A 24,097-nucleotide genomic window follows, 5' to 3' on the forward strand; every position below is an offset into this window, starting at 1 on the left:
CCTAATTACATATGATATATTTTGACAATTAGTAAAATGCTATTCAGTGTATCCCTCACCAGACTTAAATAAAAGGTTATTGATGACAAAGAGCATCATCTCACATCGTTGGATATGGAACACGCGGCTTTCCAGCAAATACATACTGTGTTTGCTTTACAGCGCCTGCAGTTATCAGCAGAGCGAAATCGCCGTCTTCAATGTATAACCCAATTCCGGCCCAGTGTGCTGGCTTATCTTTTACTACAATCGTAAATTCTCCTTTGTTCAAGGTTGCTCTGACCAGCTCGATGGCACCGTAATGCCACCAAAGTGTTAACAATTTATTGTGCGCATCGGCAATAACACAAGTGTTGGGGAATGTACATGAATATAATTACTTAAGAAAAAGTAAAATCACACACCCCTCCAAAAACGTAACTTGTTACCAATATATTGCTTTCAATTTGCAGTACTGAAACATTACAAATATAAATGTCTAAAGGTCTTAATATTGCTGTTGCCCAAGCACACTAAAACCCTCTGCTTGGTTTAAATATGTGGATGACACATTAGTGGTCTGGCCACACGGCAAAGATACACTTAACGAATTTGTAAATCATCCACCCAGTTCACCATGGAAGTAGAAGCTGACATAACTCTACCATTTCTTGATATTCTGCTCGGACGGTGGTTGAAATGGTAAAAGAACACAGAGTTTACCAAAAGAAAATGCACACTGACGCCTATCTGAATGCAGTCACACCATCACCCCGCACAGAAATCTGCTCTCATCAAGTTGCTCATTCATCGGACTAAGAAAGTGTCAGATAGTGATAGTCTGAGAAGAGAAATTAAACATCTTAAAGAAGTGCTGCAATTGAAGGGTTACAATGACGCACAAATCAACAGGGCATTGAATGCCAAAACCAAATCAAATAACACACGTGTAGTGACATAGAATTGGTCACGCAGCAACATAGTGCTGGTTACTGGCAGGGAACGGGATCTGCAGTTTACAGCAGCCCTTACTGACAGCAGGCCAGGTGATAGACCAGAGAGGGATCTAGGGGAAGGCTCACGGAAGGGGCACATCGACAACCCGCTAGTAGGTTTCAGAAGGGGGCGTGGCCGGGGATGGAACCAGGCCACGCTGACAGTATAAGAGGGGCCCCGGGAGGGGACCTCGGGGCTGTCGTTTGGAGTGGGATCCCGTCGTGCTGCTGGAGTCTTCACCATCATCTCTGTCTTCACCATCTCGGCGTCGCCAGTTAGGCAGTCTACCAGCTGTTCTGACTGGGAACCGTAATTACTAAGTGTTACTGTCAGGCCGTGTTAATAAAGAGTGCCTCCTACTCAGTGTCTCTGAGTCAGTACCTACACACGTATTGAAACCGCCAAAGTAATTAAAACTATTATAATACCGTAAATTGTGGAAGTAACTGATAAACTAGCCCGATGTTTTCTTTATTCACACTCTTAGGTTCACAGGTTCATTCCGATGTCGTATAGCCTATCCTAGATGTAACCCTGATCGTGTTACACTGATGGCGCCAACCGAGACAGCCAACAACTACTGTATATGGCCACGCAATGATCTAGTGAAGACAGCAGTGACGAAGATGGTGAAAACGACAGAAACGACGAGATGAGTCCATTTCCAGAACCGGCAGCCCAGATCTCTCTCCACTGCTTTATCCTACTTGGCCGGGCCTGGATTCGCCCTGGCCGCGCCTCCCTTCTCGAACCCACTAGCAGGTTCCAGGGGCTACCCGATAAGGTCTCCCGTGACCCTTTCCCCAGTTTCTCCACCCTACCGACACACATTCGTGTATAAGCTCAACAGTATGTGGGCCTAACTGTCCACCACAGTTACTGCTGCTGGGCAGCAGTCGGCGTGATGTTACTTCACATACACAAATAGTAAGCTATTGTGAAAGCCCGGCATTCCGTTTGTCTGTCCATTTGCCCGTCAACAAAATTGTAAGAAGCTTTCAGAAGTCCTGAATGAAAAAGTTATATAAAGTGGGGGGTAAATAGTTGATGTAATTGTCCATCCCCCCCCACCTCCAAAAATGGGTTTACCACCCCCCAGCCAATTTTTATTTTGTAGGCATATATACCTACACACCCTTCATACAATAGAATCAGTAGTATCTAGTGACTCTTTAGTAGTACCTACCGACTATACAGTAGTAACTACCGACTCTACAGTAGTATCTATTGACTCTATAGTAGTATCTAGTGACTCTACAGTAGTATCTACTCACACTACAGTAGCATCTGGCTCTACAGTAATATATATTGACTCTATATTAGTATCCACTGACTTTACAGTAGTATCTACTAACTCTACAGTAGTATCTACTGAATCTACAGTAAATTCTGGCTGCACAGTAAGTATGTATTGACTCTATAGTAATTTCCATTGACTCTAAAATAATATATACTGACAATGGACAGGAAGGACAAGACCAATGGTCTCGCATAATGTGCATGCATAATGTACATTGACTCATTAATCCCCCCCCCCCATTTTGAGCAAGACGAGTGCACAAGTCTGGTCATCACATCTACGCCTCTATATAAGGAACAAAACAGGTGGACTTCTCCACAAATCTGGCTGTCGCCTGATAAAGCTATAGTTGTAATTACTGATGAAACGTCGTACTCAGATTGTAAATGTTGTGGCTTGGCTCTCCAACACACCGGTGTGCTGTACTAGTGACGAATTGGCATGTTCTGTTTACGTGACAACCCTTACTCTTTAGTGGTGGTGTTAATGTAAGTCATAATCATAATCGGAATCTTTCTTTTAAACTGCATGAATCCGATGAGCTATAACTCTTTTTCAAAGATGTCCAGTAGGGGTGGTCAGAAAGTTACATCAACAATAAAAAAAAATACAAGAAACGATACGAGAGTAAGATCGATGAAGGTTAAGCAAGTAACTAAAATAAATACGTAAATAAATATAAAGTACAGAAATATTACTCGTGCATAAATTCCTACATTCGACAACAATAAATGTGAACGTGTCAAGGCAGCAAAACAACAACAACAATCCAAGACCACACCAATTATCGCAAAAATGTGTGCCCTTGAAGCTAATTTTGCTTCAGATTAGACATGCACGTTTATCTATACATATAGAAAATTTCCATAATAAAATGGATATTTCTATAGAGCATTGTCGCTCCAAAGGAAAAATATTACAAGGCAATACAGAAGCTTTTGCTGCTTGAACAGTTTTTTTCAAGTACAGTAGTAATGCTGTTTTACATGTGTAATGGAGCTCTCAGAGACACCGTCTTGTTCTGTTTCTGTATATTTATTGTGAATAAAGTCCACTGACTCAATGATGACTTAACGAGTAACCGCGAGTGACTATGTACATCTGGGTAACTTCTGTGACTCTACGCTACGCTCCCTGTGTAGTTGGCTGGCTACGCTCCCTGTGTAGTTAGCTGGCTACACAGGAGCGGACGTGCAGTATTCACGGAGACAATATAACTCTATACTCTTTGCTTCTTACGGTAAAGTCACGTAGGTCGATACAAGTAAAATATATGTTTTTTTTTATACCTACGTGACTACCAAAATAACCAAAGAGTATGGATCCTGCAGTCACGAAAGGTTCAAATCAATATAACTATATCCTTCTAAGCCTACAAGGTTCCCACTATAAGACAATAAAGATGACCCACTCCAAGATGACGACGGCAACGACAGCTCCTTGGTTCCCCCATAACAGCAGCCCAGAGCCCCGTTCCACGCCGGCTTTTATCCCCCTCACGACCCGGCCACGCCCCTTTTCCCGAACACTCTCTCACCGCACCTGGCCCTGTCTGTCTCTGTCCCAATTCCTATTTACGAACATTTAGGTCCCAAGCTTATCCTCACGACCCTGTCAGTGCCCGTCGCATCACTCATTATTAACGACCACTTAGGTCCCATACTACCCTTACGTGACCCTGTCTGTTCCTGTCACGGTAATTAGTAACCACGGTCACGGGGAGCCGTACTGTCCTTACATCACCCCGTACTGTCCTTACACATGTAAAGTTTGAATAGTGTCATAAATATTGCACAATTGAGTGCATTATTATTAATACAGTCATGCAATTTCTGTAATATAATATATATGCATAGCTGCCACCATCGTCAGCCATGACCACGGGTTGGCAACCAAATTTGTTTATAATATTAAGAGCCAATTTCTTTTTTAATTTGGTAAAAACCGCAATAGTCTGAGAGCAGCAATGCGTTTGAATACGAGACATTGGTCCTTCATGAATAACGTCGAGGAGTGGTCTTTAGAAATCCGCATGCAGGTTGCCGACCCCTGGTCATGACCAATAGCTTCCGTGGCATTCATATGTATCTTCGATTTCGAAAGGCTCCATTTGGGAAAATTATTTAATTATTTCAAACCACCCCTCCCCCTTTCTCTGCGGCACCAGATAGCAACACTGTGGTGGTGCTGGTGAGGTTAGCAATTCCTTTTGGAGGGAAAGGGCTTCCGATTGTGAACTGATAACCCTCACGGGTTGACCACATCCACCACAGTGGCAAAGTAGAGGCCCTGGACGGTGTGAGCGGCTGGAAACCCTGTCACCGTAAATTCTCACTCCCACACAGGTTCAAATTAAGTACGAGGCTGAAGGCTCCATAGGAATGGGTTTCCGTGGCATTTCGCGGGCAAACTTCACAATATCCCGGAGACTAAAGCTCCGTTCCCCCTTGGACAGTCTACAGAAGTGGTTCTCAGAGTGCGGGCCGTGATGCAAACGCAGGTTAATCTGGACAATAATGCCAATGTTTATTCCAATTGTTTCAGACATTAATTAATATTTACTTATATTTAATTTAAAAAAATTAAGTTACGTAAACTACCCTGATTAAACTACACTAACCCTAAGATCAAAATTCCCTCTCCAAAAAAAAACCCTTATTGCTGTGCAAAAAAGTATTTATGTTGTGGTACTATGAATCATTCTATATGCCTGGTATTGAGAGAAGTGAATGCGTTTTGTCATTAGGGGTGAGGGGGCTGGGTGGTCTGTGGAAATGTTCGCCTCGGCTGAGTGGTCTGCTGGGCAAAAAGTTTGAGAAACACTGCTCGACAGAGATAACACACAATTTCTACGTTTGTCCACATGCAATGTCTGAACGCTCGCTGAGGAGAAAAGTCTGCCATTCCTATGTCATGAGCCAGACTGGTACTACCAGCTGTTTTGTCCGTGGTTACATAAATGGTCAGGTGGAATCGTTTTGGCTGCTGTCATGAGTAAACTAAACTATCATAAACTATATTTTTATACCCGGTAAGGCCCACTGAGCTATATAGCCTTTTTTAATAAGCGACCTGGCCACAAATGATAGCGCAACGAAGTAGCTTATCGTGTGGAAATGTATAGCAGCCAAATATTCTAAACGCATGTTTCTTAATGTGGAGGGAAACACCGGTGGACCCGGAGAAGAATCCACACAGGGGAACACACAAACTTCAAATATACAAGGGTCGGGATCGAACGTCAGGGTCGGGATCGAACGTCAGGGTCGGGATCGAACGTCAGGGTCGGGATCGAACGTCAGGGTCGGGATCGAACGTCAGGGTCGGGATCGAACCTATGACCTCCTGTATACCAGGCGAGGTAGTTAACATCTCGCCACCGTGGCGCCAGGTAAGGGTGCAGTGGCCCCTACCTAGGACAGTGTTAACATCAACAGTTGCCACAAGATGGCACCGAAGGAGGCTCGGTGGCATCGACTAAGGCAGCTTCTCTTCAACTGCCGCAACAGCTGCCGTGAATTTGAGGGCTGCGGGCAGGGTGCATGGGGGAGGGGGCCCAGTGTGTGGTTACGTTTCATTACTTAACGCTGTTGTGGTTATCAAGGAAAACAGCAGTTATTCAGTTTGTTTATTCAGTGGTGTTCTTTCTATAATATACCATACATATTCTTTGGGTGTTTCGGTAAAGTCACTGTGACTTTATCGAAAGACCCAAAGAATATGAATTCCTGCAGTCACGACAGCTTTAAGTCAAGATTTATACCATCCATAGACCAATAGAACTTACGTGAAACAATTAAACGAATGAAAAAAGCAACCGACTAAACACAAAGTTTATTTTATGTAATGGAACTGATAATATGCAGCGTTTGAAACGGATAATTGGACTTACCACATTATCCAGACTTTACACCGCGTATGGTCAATAAAAGGTGCGCCAGATCAGAAAATGTACGAGTCGTATTATGTACACACAATACATATAGCATGAGAATAATTGCAGCAAATACATTTCATTACCAGCTCATATTAACGGTCAACTTATTTGAGAAATGGTTAAGCATATTTAATTTCCACGTAAAATCCACTAAATTGAAACGTTGATACAGTTTCATTGCACGTAATGATAAAAAAAATACGCATTACAGGTTTATCCAACCTCGATTTCTCGTCAAGGAGCATAAATCGCCACGCAATTTCTGGCCATCCTCGCAGCAGCTTTTGGCTGGCCATCGAACAACGCCGGTGGTCACTGCATCGTGCGCTTCCAGACCCGCTCCCCCCCCTGTCCTCCTTGGGAAATTCATGGATCGGCCTCTAATATTTGGGGCACCACGCTGGCGAGATATTAACTACCTTGACTAGTATACAGGAGGTCGTGGATTCGATCCTGACCCTCCTGATGTCTGTATATTTGGAGTTTACATGTTTTCCCGCGTGGAGTTTTTCTCCGGGTCCTCCGGTTTTGCTCTCCTCACTTTGAAATATGCGTTTCGATTATTTGGCTGCTAATTTTTTTCCCGTGATAAGCCAATTTGTTGAGCTATCATTTATGAGCAGGTTGCTTCTGAAAAATGGCTATATAGCTCAGTGGGCCTTACCTGGTAAAATAAAAATAGTTGATAGTTTCGTAGTTTTTATTTTGCTATAACAATGCATGGCAATAACCTGGGAATTCTAGGTCAGCCTTTAGCTTTTCCCTGACCTAGAGCATGCGTGCCGAACAAGTGCACGTGCATTATGTTTGTCCAGGCAGATGAGTGTAGATCTCGGAGTTGTCCCCTTTCCCCTGGAGTGGGCAGTAATGGGGCTCCTCCCCTGCATCCTGGCACAGGAGGAGACAAGTCACACCGCGTGCGGTTAGAGCCGTCACTCACGCACACACACATATCTCACTTGGCTGCTCGTTACCGTTACGACAGCAGGTCTGACCACAGCCCCTCCGCTATTACATTCCTTAGGGGCCGTCAATAAATGACGCCCACGCACCTAGGGGGGGGGGGGGGGTAAGACATTTGTGACGATGTGTGACGAGGGGGAGGGGGTGAGAAATGTGACGTCACATCAAAATGCGCAACTTTAAATAACTATAGACAACACGATCTACTTAATTAGATATACTTTTTTTTATATAAATGTTTTCTCCTACAACACCAGAGTGCAGCGCCACATTATATTAAATACGCGCTACAATGACAATAGTTTAAAGCGATTTGAAGCATGTGGTTTTTTTGGGGTGGGCAGAGCTTTGTGACGTCATATTTGAGGAGGGGTCTGATTTTTTGTGACGCGGTGTGAAGAAGGTGGGGGGGGGGTCAAAAATCGTCCAAAATCGCGTGACGTCATTTATGGACGACCCCTTACAATGTACAGTGAGGGAAAAAAGTATTTGATCCCCTGCTGATTTTGTACGTTTGCCCACTGACAAATAAATGATCAGTCTATAATTTAAATGGTAGGTTTATTTGAACAGTGAGAGACAGAATAACAACAACAAAATCCAGAAAAACACATGTAAAAATTTGTATAAATTGATTTGCATTTTAATTAGGGAAATAAGTATTTAACCCCCTCTCAATCAGAAAAATGTCTGGCTCCCAGGTGTCTTTTATACAGGTAACGAGCTGAGATTAGGAGCACACTCTTAAAGGGAGTGCTCCTAATCTCAGCTTGTTACCCTTTAAGAGTGTGCTCCTAATCTCAGCTCGTTACCTGTATAAAAGACACCTGTTCACAGAAGCAATCAATAAATCAATCAGATTCCAAACTCTCCACCATGGCCAAGACCAAAGAGCTCTACAAGGATGTCAGGGACAAGATTGTAGACCTACACAAGGCTGGAATGGACTACAAGACCATCGCCAAGCAGCTTGGTGGGAAGGTGACAACAGTTGGTGTGATTATTCGCAAATGTAAGAAACACAAAAGAACTGTCAATCTCCCTCGGCCTGGGGCTCCATGCAAGATCTCACCTCGTGGAGTTGCAATGATCATGAGAACGGTGAGGAATCAGCCCAGAACTATACGGGAGGATCTTGTCAATGATCTCAAGGCAGCTGGGACCATAGTAACCAAGAAAACAGTTGGTAACACACTACGCCGTGAAGGACTGAAATCCTGCAGCGCCCGCAAGGTCCCCCTGCTCAAGAAAGCATATATACATACCCGTCTGAAGTTTGCCAATGATCATCTGAATGATTCAGAGGACAACTGGTTGAAAGTGTTGTCAGATGAGTCAAAAATTTAGCTCTTTGGCATCAACTCAACTCGCCGTGTTTGGAGGAGGAGGAATGCTGCCTATGACCCCAAGAACACCATCCCCACCGTCAAACATGGAGGTGGAAACATTATGCTTCGGGGTTGTTTTTCTGCTGAGGAGACAGGACAACTTCACCGCATCAAAGGGACTATGGACGGGGCCATGTACCATCAAATCTTGGGTCAGAACCTCCTTCCCTCAGCCAGGGCATTGAAAATGGGTCGTGGATGGGTATTCCAGCATGACAATGACCCAAAACACACGGCCAAGGTAACAATGGAGTGGCTCAAGAAGAAGCACATTAAGGTCCTGGAGTGGCCTAGTCAGTCTCCAGACCTTAATCCCATAGAAAATCTGTGGAGGGAGCTGAACGTTCGAGTTGCCAAACGTCAGCCTCGAAACCTTAATGACTTGGAGAAGATCTGCACAGAGAAGTGGGACAAAATCCCTCCTGAGATGTGTGCAAACCTGGTGGCCAACTACAAGAAACGTCTGACCTCTGTGATTGCCAACAAGGGTTTTGCCACCAAGTACTAAGTCATGTTTTGCAGAGGGGTCAAATACTTATTTCCCTCATTAAAATGCAAATCAATTCATAACATTTTTGACATGCGTTTTTCTGGATTTGTTGTTGTTATTCTGTCTCTCACTGTTCAAATAAACCTACCATTAAAAATATAGACTGATCATTTATTTGTCAGTGGGCAAACGCACAAAATCAGCAGGGGATCAAATACTTTTTCTCTCACTGTACATAGACCACAAGATAGGCGAATGTAAAGAACGACGTATCATGTGTGTAATGCTATCAACAGTTTTCCATGCCAATCGAATTTTAATTTCTATCATTTCCTTTATTCATCAATCATGTTGTCTGGGTGACTTAATAACGCAGCCGCTCTTTGCTGCATCTTCATAAAGCTTGACAAAACTGTGTTGATTTCTGCTAAGTCTGCTCCCCGCTGTCCACACCGATATGTACGTATCTTGAAATTCTTTCGCACCTTACATAAACCAGCCATGTTAATCGGAGGTGCGGGGGAAGGATAACAAACTAAAACAAAAAGCAGTTCTAAAGAAATGAGTTTCCACGCCTCCAAAGAGCGCAAATCCACCAGACAGATGTAAACGTGGCTCTGACCAATCACAGGGTGAGGAAGCATATCAGTGGTGTCATGAAATCGGCACGGGTTTCGCGTCAAGGCTGCCAGGTGGGGCTTTGGACAAACCATGGGAGAGATTGTCCAGCCAAAAATAGGTCATGGTCGTGCTGCGTGTCTCTCTCCCTCCCTATCAATGCTTGAAATTCCTCTATTCTTCCATATCGATAGATTTTCGATGTATTTTTCTGCCCAATGATCCGTTTTTACCTCTGCACTCTCTGCAATGGTCCCTTCTCGACTCTTTAGCGAATTATGAAGGGAGGGTTCGGGCCGATATAATCTGAAGGTTCACCGAGCGGCAAATAAGCAAGATATTTACGATATACAACGCGACACACAACTGTTCGTGTTTATAGTTTCCTGTTAATTTTAAAGCGTAAAAGTCACACTTACCGAAGCGTGTCCTTGCGCAGTAAGTGTGCCAAGTCCTTGCAATTTTGATTTCAATGACAGGTATTCTGTTTTTAGAACATAAAAAAACATATATTAATTATGTTGTTCTCAAATAACAATGATCAACGACCGTGTTTTAAGCTGATGGGCTTCATCACAGAGGCAATGAGTGACGTTGCTTTAATAAAAACAAGTTCCATGCATAATCGCGTTACAGCCGCGTTGCTTTCTAAATTGACTTATGCTATGAATTCGTAAAGTAAATAAGGAGCCCGTGGAGTCTCCTTCATATATCCGTTCCCCCACATAAAACATAACAGTGTGCCATGTGGCTAATGGGACGTGTATAAAGTAAAGTTATGGCTTTTCGATTTAAAGCTTTCGTGACTGCATGGATTTATATTCTTGGTTCGTTCGGTAAAGTCACGTAGAATAATAAAATAATAAAATAATAGAGCATGCGTGTTGATATGTAAACTCCTTTGCCAAGGTACTCTCCTCCTCCCACCCAGCTTAAAATACGCTTCCAAGCTTAGCAGTGTTCATTAGGACGCTGTCTTTCCGACAGCTCTGTTCTTCACCTGAGGACGGCTGCTTGCGTTGTGGCCGGAACGTCGTGAGAATTTGATTATGTTTTATTTTTATTATTTTATTATTTCCCTTCAACCTGACTTTACCGAAAGAACCAAGAATATAAAGTTATGGCTTTTTACGTGGAGGGACAGATATGCGAAGCAGGCGTATTGTCTGCTTCCTTATGTTGTTACCTGTATTCTCTACGTCGGCGCGAGTGTTGGCTTTGTGTTTTATGAGTCGATGTGTGAGGATGCACTGCCAACTTTACCCTTTTTTTATCAAGAATTCAGACCGAAAATGTCATCATGAATTGATTCAGACCAGACTTTGCCCACGTCCAAAAAACAACCGAAAGAAAATATGGACTACATTTTGCAATAAATGTAAACTACATTTAACAATGATTGCATACAAAAAAAGTGAATGAGGATACATGCAATAAGTACATACAGAAAGTACATTGTACTTGAAATAGTGTTCATATACATAAACAAATCTGATTTCTTGAAATGAAAATTATTATATTACACAAATAGAGGCGATGGATACAATTGTACAATTTGTGATAACATATTTTTAAAAATGTGTACGAGCAGCCGGCAAACATTAAAATAACTGTGGTCCAATCAAACACATTCACAGAGGTTTTGTCAAAACAATTTCATAGTTTTTATTCATACTCTGCTTTGGTTGAAATTGTATTAACGTGGAGTTGGGAGTGAATTGTAGAATGGAATGCCAGGTCGCTTCTGAAAAAGAGCTATATAATAGCTCAATTGGCCTTACCTGATCAAATATTTTTCTTTAAATTATAGTTTAGTTTCGAGAATTGATGCCAGACAAAACCTTATATTCACACTAGGTATGATGCAGTGAACGGGAGTGGTATGTCTTAGGCAACACAGCTGTAACATTAGCTTATTTATTTGCGAATGTGTTGAAGACAAATTTGGCCCAATGCTTTGTCCTCCTGTCTCGAGATAGGCCGAAGACTAAACTTAGAGTAGAGATCGTAACAATGGGTTGAGTAGTTCGTAAGGCGTAATGAAAATTGGAATTAAAATTGTCCAACGCTAAGCCGGAAGCAGATGTGTAAACAACTTAGGCGTAATCAGTAACAGGCAGAAACGTAGATGGAAGAGATATTATACAACATGTAAGTCCACAAACCACTAAACATTTACCAGAATGCCAATGCTATATTTACCGCCCTTACCTTCTTTAAATTTCACCAGTTTGTATATTAACAACATGGACACTGGCAGCAGCACAGCCACCGTTGCGACGGCGATGAAAAACAGCGTCTCGTAGGGCCTGTCTGATATTTTGTTGGCCTGAGTTTTTTCGGATAGGCTTGATTCCTGAACCGTACTTGAGTTCTGACCGCCATGGGTACTGGAGGTGGCCAACCCTGAGATGCATCCTTTTGGGGGAAACGAATGTCCTTCCGTCAGTTTCCTCCCCTGTGAATATCAGCCACAACATCAGTCGTACTGCTCTGCCAAGACCGATAAGCATCGCCCTCATAGCACCACTACTCCGCACGACGCTAACCATTCTCATTTGCCAGATGAGACGCTGAGAAGTCTAAATAGTATTTTAATTATCCAATAAAAGCGATGAAAGATGTTGTCCAACTGAACATATATCACTTATTTAATACAGCACACGTTTTACAATTTCGTATTAATTTAAAAAATGTTTTGCATTAAAATGAACACCTGTAGCACTGAACACCTAACGTGCTGACAAGTCGAAATTGTATTTTAATTATTCAACAAAAGCTATGAAAGATGTTGTACAACTGCATATATATCACTCATTTACATACAGCACCCGTTTTATAATTTAGTATTCATTTTTTTAAAAGGTTTGCATTAAAATGAACACCTGACGCGAAGCCAGTCTTAAACAGCAGGCTTGTGCTCTCGGCCATACGCATAACCATTGGTGGTTACCTCTTTCTCTCGCGATCACGGTCAGTTGATATTCGAGCTTCTGCACAAGTTTGTTTGCATGAACGCCGAATAGGCAGCGGTACGTTGCTTTATCCTCCGCACGCACTGCAGGTATCAGCAGAGCGGAAGGGGTTTGTGCCACGCCATTGATTGACGACGCGCAATTCCCATCCTCATGTTCACAACCCAAAATATCCAAAACCCACGTTGCATCCTCCACTTTGCCTTGCAATTGGGAGTTACGGTCGTTTTGCTCCATGCCATCGTCCAGTGTTCTGTGCACAATGATTCTCCTCCGTGTCACCTCTTTACGGAGCCATCAGCAATACCACAGGACAGCAAAACCTGATCTCCTGCAGTCACCGTTAATGCCCGGGTTTCATTCGCCGCACCTAGGAATGGCGGGATGGGGGAAGTCAGGGAGAGAGAGCAAGCATTGGGACACACAACAAAAGACACATGCGTTATCTTGACATCAAGTCAACACGCACATTTTACCACGTGTGTTTTTATTTAAGCGAACAAAATTCTAAATGTTGCGCACTGTATATGATTGGAAGAGAGGACGTCAACCGAGGAGATGGAGTGATAAGGTTAGTTCATGCGCAGGTGCTTGGTGGATTATTGCATCTTAGGATCGTTCAAGGTAGTGATAGCTTGGGGAGGCCTTCATCCAGCAGTGGATTGATCATGGCTGATGATGATAGACATGCATGTGTATGAATGTAAGGAACAAGTATACTGTATTGTAACGTAAATCTCCATCTCCATATATATAAAAGGCAAAGTTGTGATTATGTGTGTCTGTTCAAAATGTTTAGCGTACTTCCCGACATGCAACAAACTTGACATTTGCCAGACTGTACACCATGCAAAAATTATAAAAAATACACATTTTTGCACGGCAAGTGAGCTGTGACGTCAAATCTGTCACGTGACCCGCGCATGTGGAAGCGTAACGCATTGTAGTGTAGTGGTTAGCGCACTGCGCTACGAACCCGGCGACCCGAGTTCGATTCCCGCTCACGGCCACCACCAGTGACGAGTATTTTAACCGGTCCTGGACCTCCCCTAGGTCAACTCAGCCTCAAACGAGTAACTGGTGTGGTGTGTGAACATCGCCACTGGGGAGACAAAGGCGGCCGGGCGTGGTGAATCCAAGTCCCGGGCGAAGCCGGGTAGTAAAGCTAGTAATGTATAATTGTGATAAGCAATTTGGCAAAAATCATGTCAAATCGCGATATGTAATTTATGTAGTCCTGAGCTAACACGCAGGTAGGTGTTTGCGACCGGAATGCTCCCAATACAACCATAGTGGCTACATTTAAATCAAGGCTTCAGGCCAATTGGTATGATTTGGCTCTCTGATTGTATTCTGGTATTTCGTGATTATTTTACTGTTTTAATAATTTTTATTTTCTTCATCTATTTGTATTGTTTTACGAGCACATTCTTTTGAGAACATTTGTCTTTGTAAAGGTTTTGTTTTATCTTAACTTACGTGGAGTGGCCTTGCATCTTGTGGTATGAAAGGCCCTCTATAAATAAATCTTGTTATTGGTGTCGTTATTATAATAGATTACTTGTATCATTATTAATTGGTGTTTGGGTGAGATAGCTGTGTTGGGTGGAAGGGTGGAAGGGGTGGAGGAGAACTAATTGGTACCATTTGGCAATCTACTTACGCAATGCAACCCAATAAATAATTGTAAATTAAATAGCGCTGCAATAGTTTTTACTCCGTACAAATATGGATCGCAGTTCACGTGAGATACATCTTATTGACTGTTACGGCTAATGGGTTGGCTTGGAGAGGTCATGGTGCTACCAGGAATGAAGGCGGATGGTCAAGGCTAATGACAGAATGACAGCCAGCGAGTTAATTGCAACGATGCCTTTAATCCTCTGCTACTTTTGGGTTAGTGAATAGTAATATTGCAGTGACCATGGTGACAGTTACTATGGTGTGAGGCTTAAAAACAGTTACGATGGTAGTCAGAGGTTATAGTTGTCATATCAGAGTGAAAATTTACCAAGGTGTGAGAGGAAACATCGGTTAATATGGTGGGGGAGTTAACAGTTCCCATGGTGTGAGAGTTAAACAGAGTTACCATTGTGAGAGTTAACACAACTACCATGGTGTGAGAGGTAACATAGTTACCATGGTGAGAGTTAAAAAGTTACCATGGCGTGAGAGTTAAACAGTTACCATGAAATTAGGTCTAACAGGTACCATGGTAAAATTTTGACTTAAAACTTTCGTTATTGCAGGAATTCATATTATTTGGTTCTTTCGGTAAAGTGATGTAGATAGAAAATAAAATTAAAATTAAAAATAACTTTAAAAAATGAAGAAGAAAAACCCACGACGTTTCGATCGCAAGCACAAGCGGGGGAGAGAGAGGGGGAGAGAGAAGGGGTAAGATAGGGAGAGAGATGGGGCGTAGAGATAGGGAGAGAGAGGGGGTAGATATAGGGGAGAGAGAGAGGGAGGAGAGATAGGGGAGGTTGACAAGAAATTACAAATCAAGTCATGACCCAAAGTGGTTGGTGACATCTTTCCAATGATTGCTGAGTTTATAACCGTCATCTTAGTTGAAATTGTGTTTGTGTCTGTATATATGGATGGTTTCATGAACGAATCTTTGTTGATAGCCAGTAGGCTTGCAAAGTACCATCGTCTTAGAGAGATCAATTTCGTGTGAGCCAGCCGCATTAAAATAATGATCAGCTATGGCAGAAGTATTGGTCCTACCGTGTTTCAAATCTGCCTTATGTTCACGAACACGGTCCGAGACATGTCGCTTAGTTTCCCTAATGTAACTGCTGCCACAGATACGGCTGTGACAGCAGCTGTATCAAGGATTGAATGCTGATGTACCAGCCCTGGTGAGACACTGCCTCACCAATACATACTTCTCCTTGAATGGAACATTCTACAAGAAAACTGAAGGCACCCCAATGGATGCTCCCTTATCTCCGGTTGTAGCTTACATTTTAATGGGAAAATTTGAGACGGACGCCATCCAGGCATCCACTCTATGCCCGTTCTTGTGGAAGAGGTACGTGGATGACACGTTTGTCATCGGGCCACATGGCCGACCGGCTCTGAATTAATTCCTCATCCACATCAATTCCATACACCCAGCCATAAAATTCACCATGAAGGTAGAAAAGAGATAGGGGGAGAGAGAGGGGGGGGGGTAGAGATAGGGGGAGAGAGAAGGGGGATAGAGATAGGGGGAGAGAGAAGGGGTAGAGATAGGGAGAGAGAGGGGGTGTAGAGATAGGGGGAGAGAGAAGGGGGTAGAGATAGGGGGAGAAAGAGGGGGGTAGAGATAGGGGAGAGAGAGAGGGAGGAGAGATAGGGGAGGTTGACAAGAAATTACAAATCAAGTCATGACCCAAAGTGGTTGGTGACATCTTTCCAATGATTGCTGAGTTTATAACCGTCTTCTCAGTTGAAATTGTGTCTGTGTCTGTATATATGGATGGCTTCATGAACGAATCTTTGTTGATAGCCAGTAGGCTTGCAAGGTACCATCGTCTTAGAGAATCAATTTCGTGTGAGCCAGCCGCATTAAAATAATGATCAGCTACGGCAGAAGTATTGGTCCTACCGCGTTTCAAATCTGCCTTATGTTCACAAACATGGTCAGAGACATGTCGCTTAGTTTCCCCAATGTAACTCATCAATCATTGGAAAGATACCATCAACCACTTTGGGTCATGACTTTATTTGTAATTTCTTGTCAACCTCCACCGTCAGCAATGTGGATGTGTGAAGCGAGGTGCAATGCCCCTCATCTCTACCCCCTCTCTCTCCCCCTATCTCAACCCCTTCTCTCTCCCCCATTGTCTTCTCCTACATTAACATTAGCTGCCCCGCCCATGCTGTTGACACACTTGGACTACGCCACTCAGCTCTAGCTCGTCCATTCATGCTGCTCCACGGCTCTTGTGCCCCGCCCACTCACAACTTCAGCTCGTCCATTCATGCTGCTCCACGGCTCTTGTCCCCCACTCCTTCTGACACTTGGGCTATGCCCATTTTACAGGTAGGAACAAGATGTTCCACACTGCCCACCAGGGATTTTTTGTCTGTCTGACTATCGTGCATAAATATATATATAATATAAATACCTCTTTTTGTTTGGTGGAGACCTACTGCCGGGTACGGAGAGGGAAGGTGCCTAAGGGAGGAGGGTCAGGGGAGGGTCCTAAGGAAGGGGGGAGTCAGGAGAGGGGCCTAAGGATATGGGGGGGTGGTCAGGGGAGGGGCCTAATGGAGGGGGGTCAGGGGAGGGGCCTAAGCAAGGGGGAGGGGCCGATAGTTAAGGGGGCTGGCTACCTGGCTGGCTGCCTGGCTACCTCAAGTCAAGTTATCTTTTATACAGGTAGGAACAACAGGTTCCACACTGCCCACCAGGGATTATTTGTCTGTCTGTCGTGCATATTTGTCTGTCGTGCACTAATGCGCTGTCCAACCAAGTTCCTACCTGCCCACTCCGAAGGAACGTGTTAAACCTTTATAAACAGTTGCATTTAGAGGCTTGATCCCCCTTTTCTCTCCACCTGATGACAACCGCTTGTGTTGCGATCGAAACAAAAGGCGCCTTTTGGCGTCATCTGGTCCAACCCATGTGAGACTAGGCTCTAAGGAAAGCTGCCTCGGGTGTGGACCAATCAACTTCAAGGACAGTGCACATTATCAGAGTTATGTCTTTTGTTTGTATTATGACTGCAGGTATTGCGGTCTATTCAAACATGACTCCTTGTAAAAAGGTGTCAGTTTTGTTGCCAGATAGAATGGTAAAAAACCAATTATCAGAGTTACCATGGTGTGAGAGTTAACAGTTACCACGTTGTGAGAGTTGAACACAGCTGCCAAGGCGTGAGGGTTAACAGCAGTTACCATTATTTCATAGTAGTCATGACATTCCTGCTCCTGGGTTCCACTCCCACTCTTGAATACGAGAAGCAACATTGCACCTGAACCACACCAGGGCCACCCCTCAGTAGTCGGACGTGCAGTTGCTATTCTTACTCACGATTGTTCGTCGAATTCTCATAACGTAAATAAACTCGCATCTGCAGCACTAAATACATGCTGCCTGCTGCACGTATTTGTTTCTAAGCCTTTATTATCTTAAACGAGGGGTCGACAACCTGCGGCTCCAGAGTCACATGCGGCTCTCTAAGAACTGCTTTGCGATGTTATTCACATGCGTTGTGGCTCATATATTGATTCTCTTATTGTAATTTTGGTTGCTGACCCCTGCCTTGAACCTAAAGGGATATTCAACCTCTGTAAGCCCTGCACCTTCCTCTTTCGGCCCACCTCCTTCCTGTTTAATACTTCTAAGGTCCCACCCCTTCCCAATTAGCCCCCGCCCCTTACTATTTCGACTCCGCAGATTTCCTTTATACGACTCGTATCTTTCCCTTTTAGAACCCGCCCCTTCTGATTTAGGCCCCAACTCTTTCTGTTTTGGCCCTGACTCTCAGGACTCAGGGTCAGGCTCATTTAACTGGTGGTGGGGGTTGCGCACAGCAGGGGCAGGGGTGGGTGAGGACAGGAGGGGTGGCACGGCTTCACGATGACCATCTTAAATCAGCAATATGATAAATGAGTGCACATTCTTATTTGTTTCATTTTTATGGTTTAAAACTCGAGCAATAAACATCCAGATTTGGTCAGATAGGGTGTTTTGAATCAGAAACTCGTGTAAAGTTTGAGCATAACTATTAGTAATCATCCTTAATGCCAGTGGCGGCTCCTGCAAAATCTCTCAGGGGGGGGGCAAATGTGTGGATGATTGATAAGGATGGATAAATTAACAGCTTAAGCATGTAAAGGCAACTTCACTTCTTTAATATTAATGAAAAATAAAGTGACTCTTACAATACATCTTGTTTGTTTCTATACTCACTATTAAAACAAACCACTCAAGTTTATTTTATTAAAGATTCCACTAGGTGGCGACAAATTATATTGTTGGATGAAACGTGCTTACGTATGATGACGTAAGCACGTATGATGACGTAAGCACGTTAGGGCGAGCCCTCCCGGAAGCCATAGAGAATGCATTGCAGCGCCCCCGTTCGAAAAAAAACATCTTTGAATGTAAGTCTATGGGACCACTCGGGGCGATTCTCAGCTGGAGGGAAATCGCCCAAAAAGAGGCGGTACTCCACAGAACGTAGCATGACGCTGATTGGACTATATCCAGAGGCACAGTGACGGCTAGCGTGACTCTGTGGTTGAATGACATTGGTGGTGCGTCGCCCAATCGCCCTAATGAAGAAACCGCCCCTGCTTAACGCCACAATGTAACTTAATAGTAGACGTACATAGAATTTTATTCGTGTGATGTTATAAATGTTAGTAAAGCACAACTACAGAAAGACATGGGATATGAGAAGTGAGGCTTTCAACAAATAAGAGTTAGTTTATTGGGAAAATTGCCACTAAGCAGGCAGGCAGCACACATTCATGAAACGAGCTTCTTAATACTAATATACATATCTTACCAGGTAAGGCCCACTAAGCTCTTTAACTCTTTGTGAGAAGTGACCTGGACACAAATAATAGCCCAATGAAGTGAAGTGCCTTATCACATGGAAATTTACAACAGCCAAATACTCTGAACGCATGTTTCGAACTGTGAAGGGAAACATCGGAGGACCTGGAGAAAATTCCATGTGACCACGGGGATAATATGCAAACTCGAAATATACAGCAGGCGTCAGGGTCGGGATCGAACTGACGACCTTTTGTATACCAGGCGAGGTAGTTAACATCTCGCCACCGCGGCTCCCCTTCATGTGGCGTCCACTCGTGACGGGTAACGCAAAGCCAACGACTGCATCTGGGCGACTGTGAATCAGCAACGTTTGCCACACGGGTTACAGTTGCAGTACAAGGATCTATACTCTTAGTTTTTTCGGTAAAGTCACGTAGGTAAAAAATTAAATTAAAATTAATAAAAGAAAATAATAAAAATCACGACGTTACGGAGGCAACAAAAGTCTCTGTCATCAGGTGGGAGCGTCACAGCCAGATTTGCTGTATCAAGTGAGGCAGGGATTCCAAGATGCAAGTTCTTAAATACAAGTTAAGGGGGAGGAGAGGGGAGGAGCTTATCAGAATGTGGTAGCCAATGAATGGAACGTATTGGGAGGGGGGGGGGCTAAAAGAGAGCACGAGGTGTACGTAGACGTGGACGTGTTTGTGCGCAAGCCCCTGTTGGTGCACATGATGACGTATTGGAAGGGGGGGGGGGGCTAAAAGAGAGCACGAGGTGTACGTGTACGTGGACATGTTTGTGCACAAGCACCTGTTGGTGCATATGATGGAAGAGAACGAAAATGCCCATGTTGTTTTTACCAGTGTTGGCTGACAATCAAATACGAAAAAGGAGAGTACTGTTAAACGCTGGGGATGTTGACACTCGGTAAAGTAAAATAGTGCCTGTCAGATAAGATGGTCCAAAAATGTGTAGTTAAATCTTTTTTGCATGGTTAATAACATCTTTCCAATGATTAGCTTCAAATCTAGAAGTACAAGGATCGCTCGCCCTAAGGCGAGGTGCACCACCAAAGGGCGCAGTGTGAGGCTACGGCAGAAGGCGCATCCACCAAACGCTGACCGCTGTCCTCCCTGGTCAGAGCGGCCTGCGCGTCAACTCTGCCGTCTGCCGATGCTCTCTCTCTGTGCCGTTGCCCTTCACTCGCCGCGTTTAATTGGAGCGATTTGTGACTGTATGTATCTTGCAATTATTTCGCTCTATACGTAGCCAACCAAGCCAATTGAAGGTACGGGGCAAGGACAACAAACTAAATACAAAACGCAGTTCTAATGAAATTCGTTTTCAATCCGGATTTGAAAGTGCATAGCGCCAGTGGCTTCCTAATATCGCAAGGAAGAGTGTTCCAGACGGCCGCTGAAGCGCATCTGAAAGTGCACAATGCAGTGACCATGATTGTTCGATGGCTATCCAAAAGCCGCTGAGAGGATGACCGGAGTTCACGTGGTGGTGAATATTCCTTGGCGAGATCAGCAGGGTATTGTGGTTAATTTGTGGCAAGCACTGTGTGTAACTTGAATAACGTTCATTATATAACGTGAATAACGTTACACAATTACGTAAATAATGTCAAGTTAATAACGTTACACAATCACTGTTGTATTAATTGGATTTCATTTCATTCTGATGGAAGATATATACAACTTGATTGTACTGCATGCACCGTGGTTAAGATATAAATGTTTTTTTAAAATTAATTATGAATACCATCTAACTGCAAACAAACACTTGAATAAAACATTTTTTTTTCCAAAATTGTATACAGATTGTCCTGTAAGCGTCACGTCATAAGTCAAAGCCACCCGACGGAAATCTCACAGAGAAGTGCATAACCCAAACTTTTTTAGAATGGTCCACAGAAGCAGATATCACAGAGCTGGCTCTGAGATTCCCCTCAGGTGACGCTCTGGTCCGACTCGCTGGACATATGAGAGTGAGATTCGGCATGGCTGTCAAGCCACGATTTTTATTCTCAGGTGAAATTTTGCCAAATTAAGCGCAGTGCCTAATTGAATGCGCTGATCATTGATGACCAGCCTGAGACCATCAACTCAGTTCACCGACTACTATCCAACTTGAATCGTAAACATGACAGCACCACTTACCGTGTGAAAATACCATGAATGCCACAATTGAATATCCCAGGAAAAGCATTTTTGTTCATGAATCTGAAAATAAATCAAGTCATTTTGTTAAAATCAACATGACAGTTTGATATTTTATGAATTAATATATGGACGCAATTCACACACTCTATAAAAACAACGGTGTCTAGTTTACAACAGTGGAAATGTAAGGTAAGGCGCAGCGCCGATACTACTTGCTATCACCACTGCTGGCAAACTGTCCTCCATTAGGGGGAGCTCAATATATCTTCTCCAGAGGGTATTTGGCCTACTCTTCCACTATGGCCAGACATTTTGGAAAAATAAGCCAAGAGTACCCACACTTTACATCTTCTCACGCGACCTATTGATTGACTAACTGCGGGGCATCGATTTATCATGCTGGCTGGACACTGGCCAAAGAACGGAGAGGTGTGATGGCATCAACATCAGTGTTTGTGATAACATGTGGATTTTCAGGGAAGGTACAACTATAGACTTAAATACACAACTGCTCATTGCTCTTTGGTTCTTTCGGTAAAGTCACGTATAAATAAATTAAATTAAATAATAATAGAATACGACGTTTCGATTGCAACACAAGCAACCATCATCAGGTACAAATGAATGAGAAAACAAACATAGTAAACTTGGAAATATAATGCAATGCAACACAGAGAGTCGGCCAACAAAACAGTCAACACCCCACCTGGTTGATTACGTTCTTCCAAAGATTGCTAAATTTGAGAGAAAGACAAAACATAGACACGGAGACACACAGACAGACACACAAGCAGAGAGAGACTCACACAGAGACAAACAGAGAGAGAGACACACACATAGGCACACAGAAAGACAACGTCTCTGTGTCGAGGCCTTAAATAGAGCTAGAGGGGGGGGGGGCAGCGGGGGAGATATGTGGAATTATTGCCCATAGGGGGACGGACGAGCTGGACACTGGACTTCTACACAAACAAGCACGAGGCGTTGTGTGGAATTACTGCCCATAGCGGCCGGAGGAGAGAATGGACCCATGAACAAGCACGGTAGATAGCAAATTTTGTAAAATTAGGAAGTGTAATGCAATACAACACAGAGAGTCGGTTAGCACACAGTTCACACATAGCCTGGTTGATTACGTTCTTCCAAAGATTGCATTATATTTCCAAGTTTACTATGTTTGTTTTCTCATTTATTTGTACCTGATGATGGTTGCTTGTGTTGCAATCGAAACGTCGTATTCTATTATTATTTCATTTTAATTTCTTTCTACGTGACTTTGCCGAAATAGCCAAAGAGTAATTCCTGCAGTCACGAAAGCTTCGAATCTAGATTGAACTGCTCATTGCTCTTGTACATCAGCATTGAGTATGTGTTTGGTCCATCAGCCGATGAGCCTTACCAGCGGCATGTTGGACAAGTTTCATTCCACCTGGGTGTCATCAGCAAAACCTGGCTCATTGAACAAATACCGCCCGACCGCCAGATGTTACAGAGAGGAAGCTGCAGTAAGCCATAATGCGTGATATCGTTTAAAATATTATACAAAAAAAGGAATGTCATGAAATTAATCTAATTCGAGGAGAAATTGAGGCTGATATTTTGTGGACTGAGTCTTTGGAGACATTTTGCTGCCATGTGTTGCCAAACGTACGGCTGCACAGCCTGTGGCACAGCGAAACATACACACACCTCCAACGGGAGCGCTATCTCGCTGCGAGTGAATCTTTACCGATTCGTAATTGACGTTTGGGTAAGATCGTCCACGTGAAATGTATGTCTTAAACCCTCATCCACCCGACGCAGCCAATTAAAATAAAGTTGTCACGCTGATGAGCAAACGTGTCTATCTATTACTGTTCTTGGTTCTTTCTGTAAAGTCACGTAGAAGGGAAATAATAAAATAATAAGAAATACGATATTTTTATTTTATTATTTCCCTTCTAATAAAAATATATTTACATTATTTTATTATTTCCCTTCTACGTGACTTTACCGAAAGAACCAAAGAATATGAATCCCTGCAGTCACGAAAGCTTTAAATCAAAATGTATCTATTACTGCTTCAGCATAACCGGTGTGTTGGGGCAGTAATCCACATCGTTTCACAATTTGTCGGAATCCTGCGTTGTTTAATGTATGTTTTCCTCTTTGCTCAAGGGTTTTTTCAGCATTACATGATTACCACCAAATCTGAGTGGGTGAAATGCAGTGCAGTATTGGTGTCGGCAAAATGCATAGCTTAGCAAGAGCAAGCAAATACCACGACAACACAATCCACGAAGCTCACCTGCTTACTTGTAGTCGTCGAAAGCGCGCAGAAGAACACAACGACGACGACGACGACAACAAACGACTGCGTCGACGACGGTCGACGTCGTAAGGAGGTGAACGGGGGAAGTGGCGAGGCCCTCACCGTTGTCGGAGCCGAGGCGAAGTGAGAACAACGGCAGCCGCTGTGAGCCGCGTGCGAACTACAGCGCGCGTCCACGACTCCTCTCCCTCCACACGCGGCGCTACCAAGGCTGCTGCTGCTGCACCGCTCGCCACCACCGCCAGGACCGCCGAGCAGGTGTGCTGTGGTGGAACCCATGATAAAGCGAGAGGGGTGCTCATTCGTGTGGTGTTTCGGAAATGTCGATAAGTTGCCCACACGTTTTCCATTGCCCCACCTCACCCCACCCCCGCCCTGTGTGGTGAAATTTTTCCAGCGTTCCATAGTTTCCATTGCAATTAAACAACATTATGGGATAATGGGCAACATTTTTTTTGCAGCGC

The 24,097-nt window shown here is 43.7% G+C and overlaps 1 long non-coding RNA gene across 1 annotated transcript; it reads right to left on the bottom strand.

Moving 5' to 3' along the window:
* Nucleotides 1-11,567: 11,567 nt before the first annotated feature.
* On the bottom strand, nt 11,568-23,816 carry LOC133354906 (uncharacterized). The gene is made up of 4 exons (XR_009756648.1): nt 23,610-23,816; nt 21,320-21,382; nt 12,625-13,016; nt 11,568-12,129 (listed from the first exon to the last, which is right to left on the bottom strand). It is a non-coding gene; the product is annotated as an uncharacterized LOC133354906 (long non-coding RNA).
* Nucleotides 23,817-24,097: the final 281 nt, after the last annotated feature.

The sequence above is a fragment of the Lethenteron reissneri genome, chromosome 49 (assembly GCF_015708825.2).
Source record: "Lethenteron reissneri isolate LAM-NWPU_2019-01 chromosome 49, ASM1570882v1, whole genome shotgun sequence".
In the NCBI taxonomy this organism is placed as follows: Eukaryota; Metazoa; Chordata; class Hyperoartia; order Petromyzontiformes; family Petromyzontidae; genus Lethenteron; species Lethenteron reissneri.